Here is an 11,729-nt window from a genome sequence, read left to right on the forward strand (position 1 = left end):
AACAGAACTCAATAAAGACACAAAACCAAAAAAAAACGAAAAGAAAGAAATAGAGGAGTGGGAGGATACACATTCAACATTAATTCTTGGAAATAAAAAGATGATTTATTTGCAATAACTTTAAGAAAACATATTTCCTAGAATAGAGGTCATTTATGTTTAATTAAAGGAAAAACAAAACAGTAAACGTAAGAAATGAGTCACTAATAATAACATAAGGTAACAATTATCCCTATTCACATTTTGATAATCCTACTTACACCCATGTTTCTGTGCATATATGTACCCCCAAAGTATTTTACATACTATACGTAAAGCTTATAGCCTGGTTTTTCTTACTAAAAAAATATCAGGAACATTTTCTCTGCATTATTTTTCTAAAATGTATTTCATGACTATAAGATTCAATGAAATCAATATAGCATGTCTTATTTAAACATTACCTATTCTTACACATTTATAGTAACTACTTTTGTTATTGTGTACAATGTTATTATGAACACACTTACAGCTCACTGTTACATGCTTTTATGATAATGTCAAGCCAATACCTCTCAAATCATATTGTGTATGGTGATCTAATCTCTTGAAGTACTCTCTGCCCAAAAATGGTTCTATAATCCAATAAAAGTTTAGATGAGAACTTTTAATTTTTTTTTTCCAATTTACAATGTACATTAGCACATTTCAAATCCTGAGTTCTGTTACTTAAAAACTGTAAGTTAGCTTTTTGCCAAACCACAGAAAATTCCTCATAGTCATGTATATCCATTAAGATGTCTCAGAAATGCACATCTTAGAATGCCTAAAAGTGAAATTGCTGGGTCAACGTGCAGGAGCAACTTAAAGCTCGTGGTATTTATTACTAAAGAATCTTCAGGAAGGGTCTGCAAGTGTAGAAGACTTTGTCTTTTCCCTTTTTTCTTTCTTTTTTCCCTTTCTCCAAACTAATGACAACAATGAGGGTTATCACTTTTTCAGCTTCCCCAGTTTTATAGGTGGTGGATTAAAACATTTTCGTTGGCATTTCCAATTTATTAATGAGCTTGACCTTTGCCTCATATTTCTTGCAAATACTTATTTCTTTTTGTTTGGGTAGATTGTTTATTCATGACCTTAGCCTTTTTTTTTTCTATTATGGTGATCATCTTTTCCTTTGTTTATTATGAAGCCCTTCACCTTTAAGTAATATCAGTATTTTTTCTGTCTTATGTATTTCAAATATTGTCTCACAGTACTATTTTTCCATTTATGTTTACGGTGTTTTATAATCTTTATTTTTCTGTGGGCAAAACTAGCAAAATCTGTACACATGACTTCTGCTTTACTGTCCTAGTAGGCTTTTCCCAGCCCCCAAATCACATAAACTTTAATCATTAAGCTAATTAGAAAGATTACAGCAATAAAACCAGATATAAGAGCAACATACCACAATCAATATGTTTCCTATAAAAAGATCCTATTTACCATAAAAGAATCAAATACTATAAAGCTTCTAGGAATAAACTTTATAAGAAATACACAGGACCTTCTTTGGAAAATGCTATAAAACTTTATCGAAGGACATAAAAGGAGGCCAGAATAAATGGAGAGATATTTGATGTTATTGGATAGGAAGACTCAATATTGTAAAGATATCAATCTTTCCAAATTAATCTATAAAGTTAATTCAATTATAATAAGTCTCAAGAATTTTTAAATAAAACTTGCCAAGCTAATTCTAAAATTAATATGAAAAAGTAAATGCGGAAGAACAGCCAAGACAATTATGAAAAAGGAGAACAACAAGGGGTGATTTGCCCTTTCAAATATTAAGATGAATTACAAGATGATGGTAATTAATGCATGAAACAAGACAAATAAATATTTGTTATAGAATAAAGAGTCCAGAAACAAGCCCATATGCATATATGGAACATTCGTATATTATAAAAGCGGTATTTCAAGTTACTAGGACAGAATCAGCTATTAACTAATAGTGTTAATACAAGTGATGATATGCCCAAAAAAAAATAAATTTAGGTCCCAACTCATGTCATTTGCACAAAATAAAAAGCTGAAACAATTGGAAGAGAATATATATTTTCCTACTAAAATAGGAAAGGTCTTCTTAACCAAGAGATAAGCAAAGAAAATTTATAAATTAAAACCTTTTGCTAAATTTGGCCACATCAAAATTCAAAATCTCTAACAAATGACTTCATTAAAAATATGTAAAACATATTTGACATATTTGTAGCAAGTGCAAAAGAGAAAACAACAGCCAGTATGATTGATGTATAGATTAACCCCCTGAACTCCATTATGGTGTATTTTAACTGCACCCTTTAGAACAGCAAAGCCAAGATTATATCTCCCAGATTCCCATACAGTTGGAGTTTGATACATAACCTAGCTACCACCAAGCATTCACGTCCTTGTGAGATATGAAGAAAAAAGGGAGGCAGAAATAGGATTTTTTTTTGCTTCTACTGTGTCTTCTGGAAAGGTGAGTTGTGGGAATAACAGAGCTTTCCTGTAGCAGTGGTAGCAATGGTCCCAGTGTCAAGGCCCTAGACTCATGCCCTTTGAGAGCCAGGCTATTGTGCATCCACTCTGCTAGAAGGGATTACAGCTAAGATGGTCAATTATTCTGGAAATGGCTCCCTCCTGTTTTCTGGAGCCAGCAATTGAGATAATGGTTTCCTAATTGCCCAGCAGCATTAGTCCATTTTCATACCACTGTAAAGAAATACCCAAGATTGGTTAATTTATAAAGGAAAGGGGTGTAATTGATTCACAGTTCAACATGTCTAGGGAGACCTCAGGAAACTTTACAATCATGGTGGAAGGTGAAGGGGAATCAAGGGCCTTCTTCACATGGTGGCAGGAGAGAGAACTGCATGTGTGAGCACAGGAAAAGCTACCATTTATAAAACCATCAGATCTCTTGAGAATTCACTACCAGGAGAACAGTATGACAGCCTGGGGGAAACTGTCCCTGTAATCCAATCACTTCCCACCAGGTTTCTCCCTTAACACTGGGAGATTACAATTCCAGATGAGGTTTGAATGCAGACACAAAGCTAAACCATCTCTCCAACTTTCTAACCATTCTTTTATTCTGAATATAGAAAAGGCAACTGCTCTCTTAGCCACTTTTCCAGTGATGTTCTAGGAACCATTCCTGAAATATCCCTGGAAAGCCTCCACAGAGCTCTCTTCAGCTACTCCCACAATTTTAAGAGTACCTAATATGTTAAATGCCTTATTATTAAAAAAGCTAGAGTGGTTTCTGTTATCTACAACAGAACTCAGCATTAAAAAGAATGTGGTAGCAGAGAAGATTATAGGCAACAGACCAACAAGGACAGGAATCTAAAACTATCTTCCCCCCTTCTTGGGTTTGAAGGCTTTAAAGTTTGGACTCCAAATAGTGGCATAATAGCAACTTAAAGAATTACTTGTGGTCACCTGAATGATAGTGCTTTTTGATGTTATGATTTAATCAGACTGAATATCAACTGTTATAGCATAGTGAAAAGATTGTCAGGACGATTAGAATTGTGTGAGTGAGTTGGCTACTCTGGCTCTGTTGAAAAGTTTAAATAAACAAAATGACATATTTTACAGTTTAAATTTTCTGCTCAAGACACAGTAAGAAAACCAGGCAATTTCTATGATTTTCTTAAATAAACTTCAACTTGCAGCTCCATACAGCTGGTGTAACTAAAAACAGAGTATGATTCTGCAAAGTAATTGCTAAGTAATAAGATAGATGCAATTCACAGCCTCTCTTATGTGAAAGTTAAGGCTGTGATTGTAAATGAGAGGGTGCTGAGAACTGGAAGGGTGACATTTAGAGGAGTACCACAAACCTGAAGTCCACTAATTCTTCCCTGCCAGCAGAAGTAGCCATTGCTCCCTTTTCTGATAAGGCTGGACATGACTTGTGTAGAGCCCACATAATAATGTAACCTAAAAGACTTACTATTTAAGGAAATGATTATTTTCACTATGCCCCCACCCTTGACTGCCCCTCATTGCCTTCACCTCTGTTATTATAATTGATCTCATCCTTCTCTACGGTCCTAATTACAAAGTCAAACCAGAGAGAAGGTTTATACACAAATAGTAACAAAGTTTTGCAAATTTACGGTATTAGTCTGTTTTCACACTGCTATAAAGAACTTCCCTGAGACTGTGTAATTTATAAAAGAAAGGCTGCGGAGGCCTCAGGAAACTGACAATCATGCCACCCTCTTCACAAAGCAGCAGGAGTAAAAGAAAGCCAGTGAAAGAGGAACTGTCAACGCTTGTAAAACCATCAGATCTCGTGAGACTCTCACTGTCATGAGAAGAGCATAATGGAGGCCACTCCCATAATCAAATCACCTCCCACCAGGTTCCTCCCTTGACACATGCAGATTACAATTCAAGATGAGATTTGGGTGGGGACATAGAGCCAAACCCTATCATTTATGTTGAAAAACAACTCAAGACACTTATGTCGGAATGGATTTTGAGTATTCTAGCTTAGAGACAAAGAAACACAATTTCGCTTCAGGAATTTATCATCATGAGAAATACTGGATTTGATGTTTTGGCTTGAGTAGCTAAGGGTAGTTCTAATTGTTTAATTATATTCAGTTGTTTTTGACTGTAACCTGAAGTCAATAACGGCCCACACTAAACAAAGGTGAAATGCCAGAAACTATCTCAATAATTAGGACAGGAAGGAGCTGTCAGAATTGTGAACAACTCATGCAGCTATGGGGAAAGAACTCCAGAAGAGAGGAAACAGCAAGTGCTCAGCGAAGGTACTACACAGGAGCATAGCTTGGTGTTTTTGTGAACCCAGCAATAAGGTCAAGAAAACTGGAGCAGAATGAACAAGGGGAAGATTAATAGAAAATGAGGCCAGAAATGTAGCCTGGGGACAGATCATGAAGGTCAAAAGAGGCTGTGGAGAGGACTTGAGAGTTTATCCTTGTGGTGGAGATAAGAAACCATTGGAGGGATCGCAGAACAGCAGGGAGAGCTGAACTGAACACATATACCACATTCCCCTAATATCCCAAGTTATTAGACATAGGATAAAATATGTGCTTACAAAAATAAGAAACCTATAACATAAGGAAACAAGAAAGAGTCTCATCCATGAAATGGAAATTCTGTAAAAATTTTGCAAAAATAGAAATCAGACTGTATTAGTCTGTTCTCACACTGCTAACAAAGACCTACCCAAGGCTAGGTAATTTATAAAGAAAAAGAGGTTTAATGGACTCACAGTTCCACATGACTGGGAAGGCCTCACAATCATGGCGGAAGGCAAAGGAGGAGCAAAGTCACGTCTACATGGTGGCAAGCAAGAGAGAGCTCGTGTAGGGGAACTCTCCTTCAATAAAACTATCAGATCTTGTGACACTTAATCACTATCACTAGAACAGCATGGGTAAGATCCACCTCCATGATTCATTACCTCTCACCAGGTCCCTCCCACAACATGTAGGAATTATAGGAGATACAATTCAAGATGAGATTTGAATGAGGACACAGGGTCAGATTAACAAAGAAAACTATAGCCAAAGACACCTGCCAGAGGCAAGTGTGTAGGTAGATGAAATTGGAGGCAGAGGTTCTACAAGCAGAGAGCAGCAAGTAGGATGATTCCTATTACGTCCTGAGTTTGTACTGAGCAGCCAGCAGCAAAAAGGTTGATGCGCTTTCCCCACCCTGCCCAAAACAGCAGCTAAGACTTGGTGGGAACACCTAGGTAATGCCGTCAATGCTAATGGAACAGAAGCTCCTGCATTAGAAAAACAGGATACCCAGAATAGTATCTCACCCTTCCTTAATAATCATCTGGAAGAGATTAGCATTTTAACTGAAGGTGTAAGTAAAGCAGATTGCCTTTCCCAGGGTGGGTGAGAATCAAGCAATCTTTTGAGAGCCCAAATAGGGCAAAGGAGAGGAAGAAGTTTGAAACCTCTCTCTCTGCATTAGTCTTCTCCAGCCCTTGAACTGGGCTTTATACCATCCACACTCCTGGTCCTCAGGCCTTCAGGCTCAAGACTGAGCTATATACCACTGGATTTCCTGGGTCTCCTGCTTGGAGATAGATGATCATGGGCCTTCTCAGCCTCGTAATAATGTGAGCCAAGTCTTTATAATAAATCTGTGTGTGTGTGTGTGTGTGTGTGTGTGTGTGTGTGTGTGTGTGTGTACACCTTGGATTCTGTTTCTCTGGTGAACTCTGACTAATATCTTTCACTGTGACATAGTCAACTAATTCAACAACTAGGAGAACTACATTTAGAAGAGAACATGTAATAGAACAAGTAGAATAAATTTAACAAATGTAATTGATAATTTCATATTTGGGAAAATAGCAAATCCATGGAAAAAAAACAACTAGAGATCTTGGAAATTTAAAAATGATTTTCAAACTTTAAAAAAATAAAAAAGAGAAAGAATGTATAGTTGGGCTGAATTACGTAATGAACACAACTGAAGAATGAATTAATGAGTTGGAGGACTGGGCTGAGGACTACTCCCAGAGCAAAACAGAAACAAGCAAGATAGATTGGGATGAAGAAAGTTAAATTAAATGACATAGAAGAGATATCTGAAATGCCCAGATTCCATCTAAAAGGAAGTCAAAAGAGAAGAACAGACATGTTGAAGAAATAATTAAGTATCTTCCGGAGAAAATTCCTCAGTACTAAAAAGGATCTTTATCTCAAAGAATGTCAGACAATGGGAATTTAAAAGAGCCACGTTCTGTAATTAGAAAAAAGGCAAATGACATTTCAAAACCCCCAAAATAAAGGAAAAAGGTCATGAAAGCCTTTTCAAAAAGGGGGAAATCAAATGGAGAAATTAGCCACTAAGAAAAAAGAAATAGACCATCATGGGCTATCTAATTGGTAGCATTGATTGCCGGAAGACAATGGGGAAATTGTATTACTTCTTGAGGAAAATTATATGAGGCTTAAATATTAGACAGTCAAGCTAACATTCAAGTAGGAAGGAATAATAAAGACTATTTCAGATTTCTGAAGACTCAGAAAGTTGCCCAATCACAGAGCATCTATAAAATAAATATTTAGGATATACTCCAGCAAAAATAGAAACAGAAAAAAGAGGATAATTTAGGCTTAAGCAAAAAATGGTAACAAATAAACCAGTAAAACCTATAGTTAGGTCTAAATAATTATTGATGCATAGTGAAAACATAAATATTCTGAACACAAAAAAAATAACCCTGGGAATAGGTTAGCCCGTAGAAATCATTGAGAAGAGCCTCAAGAAGAGGGAACAGTTGACTCCAAAGAATGGAAATGCTTGGAACCTTCCCAAGTGTGGAGGTAAGTGAATCCCTTCTAGGAGAAAGCAGACCTGAAGCTACATAGAAAGCTGCCCTGCTAAGGAATTTTAATGTCAAATTTGCACCTGTGGGCTTAGTGTCTCCATTTATAGCACCTCTGAACCATAGTTTTGTTGACCCAAGCCTTAACCAAAGCCTTGTTAAAAATCATAGTTGTGGTCTCAGTTTTGCTGAAGGGAATTGGGAATTACCTTCTGCCCTCTACATGGCTAACAGAGTGAGAAAGGCAGAGAGAGAGAGACAAAATCGGCCATATTCCAAGCTTCAGAAACAACATATTAAGTTGAAGGGACCAGAAAGACATATCTGAGAAATTTGTTGCAGGACACACACTAAATTTCAGACATTACCAGCTATAAAGAGGGGCTAATTTCCAGCAACTTGGTGGGGAATTACACTGAAAAAAAAGTTACTAAACGGAAGCATAACCTATTTTGTGGCCACATACTGGTAACCTTTGTGGCCTAGTCCCAGCTTAATTATTCAGGAAGCCACAAATGCCACTGAGAACATAAGATGCTCTCAGAAAAATGAAACTATCATTTCTTCATTCTGTGGCTCAATTAGAGACACCATTAAGTTAGGTGAAAGCAGATTCTCATCAATCTGAAGCTGCTATGAGACCCCAAGCATCCCTATTTTCTTGGACCCACATAAATCTAATTACATGCTAACAACATGGGTAACACAAGACTCTCCCCTGCCCATCAAAGAAAGGACATGTTGAAATTCTGCTCAGATTACAATCTGAGTAACAGGGCAAAGAGCTAAAACTTAGAGAAATTAAGAATTACTGGGCTCTTAGCAATCATGTAGTCTAACCACATGTTCTTCTGCTGAAGAAATAGAAGCTCAGAGGATTACAGTGATTTTCCTAAGAACTGACATCTAGAAAGTAAGAAGTAATAAATAACAATTAAAATGTTTAGCTTACTCTATTATTAAATCTGTTAAAAAAAAAAAAAGAATATGTAATCCCATGTCACCCAAGCGAACAAAAATCAAATAATTTCCCCATCTGCTATCTCTTTTTTTTTTTCCGTTTTTAGGTTTTTGTTTTATCTTCTTTGTTGGTTTTAGCCATAATATTTTGTATAATTACTAGTGATTTCTCTAGAGATTACAATATGCACCCTTAAACACATTTTACCGTGAATTAATACTACACCACCTCATGTATAATGTGATAATCTTTACACAGTGAATTCCCATTCCCCACTTCTCACTATTATTACTGGACATTTTACTTCTCCCTAAGTTAGAAACTCCACAATACATTGTTACCATTTTCTGCTGTAAACAGCCAATTATCTTTCAAATAAATTGAGAAATAAGAACATTCATTCATGTGTACCCACATATTTATCATTCTGATTTCACTTCATCCATTCATGTAGGTCCAAATATCCTCTTTTATTATTTTCCTTCAGCCTGACAGCTTCTTTTAACATTTTTTGCAGTGTAAGCCTCTGGTGACAAGTTCTCTCAGCTTTTATTTGAAAACATTTTTATTTTACCTCCAATTTTTTTAAAAAAGCTTGATGAACATAGAACACTAGACATTTTTTCTTCTTTCAGCATTTTAGTGTCATTCCATGGCTTTTTGGCTTGCATTATTTCTGACAAGTCAATGGGATTTTTAACATTGACCCTCTATAAGAAATACATCCTTTTTCCCTCTAGCTGCTATTTTCTTGTTATCCTTGGTTTTCATATGTTTTACTGATTTCATGTGTGTCCTACTTATGGCATTTTTATGTTTACACTGATTGGGGTTGCTATTTTTCTTTAAATTTGGAAGTTTTTAAGTCATTATTTTCTCAATTTTTTTCCTGAATAGCTCTGTCTTCTGTCCTTCTGAGATAAAATTCTACAAATGTTATGACACCTGATGTTTTCTCACTCGATGTTGGTTTAGTTCACTTTAATTTATATTGTTTTTCCCTCAGTGCTTTAAGTTCTACTGTCTTATCTTCATTATCACTGGAATTTCCTTATAAAGGCTAATCTTCTGATAAGCCCATCAATGAAACTTTTATTTCAGATACTGTATTTTTTAATTCTAAAACTGAAAATCCCTATGTGGTTTGTTTTTACTTCTACTGAGATTCCTCATTGTGTGAATGTTTTTCTTTATATCCTTGAACATAATTATATTCATTATCTAGAAGCTTTTGTTTACTAATTCCTTCATCTATCATTTCTAAGTCTGTTTCTATTGAGTTATTTTTCCTGATTATGGGTAACACATTGCTATTTTTTTAAAGTACAGATGGGACAAATTGAAAACAACTAGAAAAATGATAGACAAACCTAACCATAGCAAGAATTACATTAAAATAAACAGAAAAAAGTCTCCACTTGAACTTAGAATATAGAAATTTACAAGACAATATCTCTCCCTTACAATGAAAAAAAATCAAACAATTCACAAAATCATATATTTTATTGAACCCATCAGGGAACTGAGGTTTTAATACAACTTTTAAATTCCAAAGGCTTAGAACGCCCTCTGTGATGGAGGATATTGAGTGTCAACTGGATTGGATTGAAGGATGCAAAGTATTGTTCCTGGGTGTGTCTATGAGGATGCTGCCAAAGGAGATTAACATTTGAGTCAGTGGGCTGGGGAAGGCAGACCCACCCTTAATCTGGTAGGCACAATCTAATCAGCTGCCAGTGAATATAAAGCAGGCAGAAAAGCATGAAGAAGCAAGACTGGCCTAGCCTCCCAGCCTACATCTTTCTCCTGTGCCAGAGGCTTCCTGCCCTCAAATATCAGGCTCCAAGTTCTTCAGTTTGAGATTTGGACTGGCCCTCCTTACTGCACAAGCAACTAGTACTGAAAACCTGTTATATCCCAGAAACTGTTAGAGGAACTTCTGCTGCAAGAATGAAATAAAATGTCAAAAATCCATGTCTTCCTCATCTCCCAAGGTTTTATTCTAGTGGAGACAGACAATAAATAATACATACAATTTTAAAGTAGATAAATAATAAAATGTATAAGCATATAGAAGTAAGTAAATATAGAGTGTATTAGAGATTAACAAATGCTATCAGGGAATAGTGGGCAGAATAAGGAAGATTAGGAGTGCAAAAGATCTGCAATGAAATAGATTGGAATTGCCAGCAAGAAAAACAGGATTACCTCATTGAAAAGGTAACATTTAGGGCCAGGCCCAGTGGTTCATGCCTGTAATTCCAGCACTTTGGGAGGCCAAGGCAGGCAGATCACTTGAAGCCAGGAGTTCAAGACCAGCCTGGACAACATGGGGAAACCTCGCCTCTACTAAAAGTACAAAAATTAGCCAGGCTTGGTGGTGTGCCTGCAATCCCAGCTCCTCAGGAGGCTGAGACAGGAGAATCACTTGAATCTGGGAGGCAGAGGTTGCAGTGAGCCGAGAGTGTGCCACTGCACTCCAGCCTGGGTGACCAAGCGAGACTCTGTCTCAAAAATAAAAATAAAAAAAAATAAAGAAAAGGTAAAATTTAAGCAAAGACTTACAGAAGATCTAAGGGATGACCATTCCAGGCAGAATGAGGAATTATTGCAAATACCCTAAAATATGATGGACCCTCGTATGTTTGAGAAATAGCGTGAAGGCCAGAAATGGCTCAAAGAGAATGTGTAAGAGAGAAAATTATAGGAGATAATACACCTGAAATGGGAAAGAAAGTCATGTAGGGCCTTTTAAGTCTTGTAAGGTTTTAAGAATAAGAGTAATATGATCTGGATTATGTTATTGAAAAGCCATTCTGATTAATTCATTATAGAAATACACATGTATTTTTATGTGCATATTTATATATTGTTTCATGTATTTAAAATACATTAATATATAACATTATACACACATTTTTATCTTTTATATTGAAAGATACTGCTGACTATATATCTCCTTGTCTTTCATCTTCAACTCAATATAAATAAGATCTCTATCATAAACTCAACAAATATTTAATATTCACCAGGTGTGTGGCACTGTTCATGGTGCTGAAGATCCTGAACAAAGAAGTCTGAAAAAATTGTTTCTCCCATGGAGAAGATTAAGAAATAATAAGTCTGTAAATAAGCAATAACATAATAGATCATAACACATAGTGTGGGGAAAAGTAACAGGCAGATGAGACAGAGAGTCACTCAATGGCTGCTTTAGAGGGGAAAGTTGGAAAAGTCACTCCGCAGAAATAGCAACTAAGCTAAGACCTAACAAGCTATCGATGTAATTGTCAAAGGAAGAGAATACTCAGCAGAGGATATTGCTGGCTGAAATATCTTAAAGTAAGAAAAATAAGCTTACTCTGGTCTAGTAACTCAAACATTGCAGTGTGCTAGATCATAGGGGTTACGGGAAAA

This window comes from Hylobates moloch, unplaced genomic scaffold, assembly GCF_009828535.3.
Source record: "Hylobates moloch isolate HMO894 unplaced genomic scaffold, HMol_V3 SCAFFOLD_22, whole genome shotgun sequence".
NCBI classification, from domain to species: domain Eukaryota; kingdom Metazoa; phylum Chordata; class Mammalia; order Primates; family Hylobatidae; genus Hylobates; species Hylobates moloch.